At 47.3% G+C, this 3,558-nt stretch overlaps 1 pseudogene; it reads left to right on the forward strand.

The window, feature by feature from the left end:
- The first annotated feature begins 370 nt into the window (after positions 1-370).
- LOC141050684 (E3 ubiquitin/ISG15 ligase TRIM25-like) lies at positions 371-3,222 on the forward strand (annotated as a pseudogene).
- Positions 3,223-3,558: the final 336 nt, after the last annotated feature.

Below are 3,558 nucleotides of genomic sequence, written 5' to 3' on the forward strand. Positions count from 1 at the left end.
TACAGGTGAAATTTATCTTGCGGAAGCTCGCGTCTCTGCAAAATAGACTTACTGTGGTCTGGAAAGACACACCGCATGTCCGTCTCCGCAGGTAGCCACAGGTATCGGTGCACGCTTAGCGGGTATAGGATTTCTTGAAATCCCATCCACTATGCTGTAACATCTGGACGATGTGGATGTACGCAGTGTCTAACCCGCAGCGTTTACTGACCGTGTGCCCCTACCCTAAGTGCTTTCTTCCTAAATATGGATCAGCATTCAGCAGTGATCACAACCAAGGAGCTGTAGGGGTTAATGATCCTGCACAGACTCTCCGCCTTCCTACTGAGAGGAAACTCTTTCACTTTCAGTTCCTGCTCTTCCCACTACAATGGTGTCTGCGGAGCTGAGGAATGAGCTGAACTGCTCCATCTGCCTGAGCCTCTATACAGATCCCGTATCCCTGAGATGTGGACACAACTTCTGCCGCTCGTGTATTGTGAGTGTGTTGGATGCCCAGGAGGCGGCTGGAGGGTATTCCTGTCCTGACTGCAGAGCGGAATATCCGGAGCGTCCGGCCCCGGAGAAGAACCGAAAGCTGGAGAACATAGTGGAGCGTTTCTCATCTACTCAGCCTGATATGGAGGAGACCAGGATCTTCTGTGCTTACTGTACAAAGTCTCCTGTACTGGCTGTAAGGACATGTCTACAGTGTGAGACCTCTCTATGTGACGACCACCTGACAGCTCACAACAAGACAATGGATCATATATTAATAGATCCTACATGATCTTTTGGCAGCAAAAAATGTTCCCATCACAAGAAGGTTCTGGAATATTACTGCCCGCAGGACGCGCAGGTTGGTGAACACCGAGGACACCAGGTGGAACTTCTAGATGAGGCTTCTGAGAAGAAGAAAAAGGAACTGAGGAGATATCTGGATGAACTAAACCCACAAAAAGTAGAAATTCAGACAAGAGTCCAGAATCTGCAAGATCATAAAGAAAATATCCAGGAGAAAGCCTCCGATAAGAGGAAGAACATCAGTAAGATATTTATGGACATTAAGGAGCAACTGGAAATGGCAGAAAAGAAAGCGCTGAGCGAGGTCTCCAGGCAGGAGGAGAAGATTATGTCCCAGATATCTGATCTGATCAAGAAACTGGAAATACAGGAGGACGAGCTGTCCAGGAAGATGCGTCACGTGGAGGAGATGTGTGGTGTCACCGACCCAATAAGACTCTTACAAGAAAGTGACATTACAGTATGTAGTCATGGAGGTGATGAGGACATAGGAGGAGATGGTGGAGAGGTCAGTTCTGAGGAGGATCTGGATGAGGTTCTGATCTCACTGACCTTACACCGATCTATGAGTGATATTGTCACCACTGTAACATCAGAGCTCGGGGTCCATGTCCCAGACATATTGCTGGATGTGGACACTGCTTACGAATGTATGAAGGTATCAGAAGATCTGAAAACAGCAACAATATCAGAAGAAAAACAGGAAATGCCAGAATCACCAGAGAGATTTGTGGATTACTCCCAGGTGTTAAGCAGATGTGGCCTCTCCTCAGGACGACATTACTGGGAGGTAGAGTGGGACCAGATGGGAGACTGTGCCATCGGATTGTCCTATCCCAGTATAGAAAAGGATGGCGATAAGTCTGCTATTGATTCTAATGATAAATCCTGGTGTTTGGATGTGAATAATGAAGAATATAATGTATGGCACAACTCAGTTGTATTAACCATCAGTGTAAAGCCAACATGTCCAACACTTGGGGTCTTCTTAGACTATGAGGCCGGGCGTCTGTCCTTCTATGAGCTGTGTGACCCCATCAGACACTTACACACCTTCACCGCCTCCTTCACTGAACCCCTACATGTTATCATCTATGTGAGTGATGGAGCCTCTGTTACAATAAGAAGCTGAGGCCGATGTCGTCCTCGTCACATTATAATGACATTATTCCTTGTCACATGGACACATCTGTATATAGTGAGTTATCAGCGGGACCCTCTAATAATACAATGTATATGGCGGAGTCATGGGGGGATTGTTCCTATTGTTTTTTCCTCTTCCCTGTAGATCAGATGCAGAATCAATTATTGAGCAGAATGTAAAACTGAATCACTGAATTGTTGTGACACTGATAATTGTTCAGTAAAGGGTTAATCCTGGTATATAGCTGGGATATGTCAGCACTCTCTTACTCCTGGGACCCCAACCGATCCTAAGGCTGAGTGCAGACGGACTTTTTGGCCCTGCGGATTTTTCCGTGCAGAATGGAAGAAATCCGCAGGTCAAATGACCCGCATTTTTCCTACGGATTTCTTCCATTTTTCATGCCGTTTTCTTGTGGTTTTTGTGCCGTAACATGCTGTGGATTTTGTACCACGGAAAAATCCGCAGCGTCTGCACAATGTTTTTTTTTTTTTTTTCCATTGATTTTAAGGCTACTGTACATCACAATGCAGATATGCAACGTTTCTAAGCGGTAAAATCCGCTGCGGAACCGCTTCAAATCTGCATGGTGTGCACACAGCCTTCGACTAAAGGGGCTGCAGCATTAATTCAGCCTCCTGCACATCGGAGCTCTGGACTCCCCCGATGCAGGAGCTGCAGTACGGCCGCAGTGGATGGGGGGCACATCGGGGGTCCGGAGCTCCACACTAAATCAGCACTGTGGCTCCTCCATTCTCGGGGTCTGTGGGGTCCGCACCAGTCAGACACTGATGGTATACTCTAGCTATATACCACCATGTGAAATGTCCTGTAATCTCCCGATGTCTCCAGCAGTGTTACAGGACCCCGGTGACGTCTGATCTGTGTGATCTGATCGCCCGGACTGTGGAGGATGATGGGAGTTGTGGTCTCCGTTGTGTATTTTTTATTAGATCTTCTCAGAATTATATGAAATTAAATAAAGATTTCCTTTAATCCCACCAGAAACATCTCATATATAGGAGGAGGTGTGATCAGTAATCAGGGGACGAGGGCAGGGACCCCAGTGATCCTGAGATCGGGGGTCCTGTGTGCGCTCAGCCGCTTCTCTATCCCCCTGTATCTCTGTAGTCACTAAGGCGCCGTACACACAGCAGAGCCGGATACACGGAGGCCGCACAGGCTCTGGTGGGGTCCTATGTGCAGAGATCCCCCATAGATGCAATGTGTGCTATATCCAGACTGCAGACAGATCATCATGGCGCCGCGGGCTCTGAGCTTCACACTGGTTCTGTGTTCTGGTGGTTCTCTGTTGGGGGATGTTCACACCACTTCTTTTTCAGTCGGGTTTGGAGCCGGTTCACTTCTGAAAATTGCCTTAAAAAGTGCTGAGAAAATGCTGCGTAGAATGGACGTATTTCTGCTGTGTGAACACGACGCGCGTCACGTGCTCAGGAATTTCCGGCTCTTGGGTTGGGTGAGGGCTTATTGTTTTCCGCCTTGAGGTGACTTTTGAATTGATGCCATTTTGGGGCAGATTCGATGTTTTGATCGTCTGTTGCACATTATTGCGGAAACCAAACAATGTGTAATTCTGGGAATTTGATTTTTTTTTTTTCTCTCCTTACACT

This window comes from Dendrobates tinctorius, unplaced genomic scaffold (genome assembly GCF_039654945.1).
Source record: "Dendrobates tinctorius isolate UK_male_01 unplaced genomic scaffold, ASM3965494v1 ptg000152l, whole genome shotgun sequence".
In the NCBI taxonomy this organism is placed as follows: Eukaryota; Metazoa; Chordata; class Amphibia; order Anura; family Dendrobatidae; genus Dendrobates; species Dendrobates tinctorius.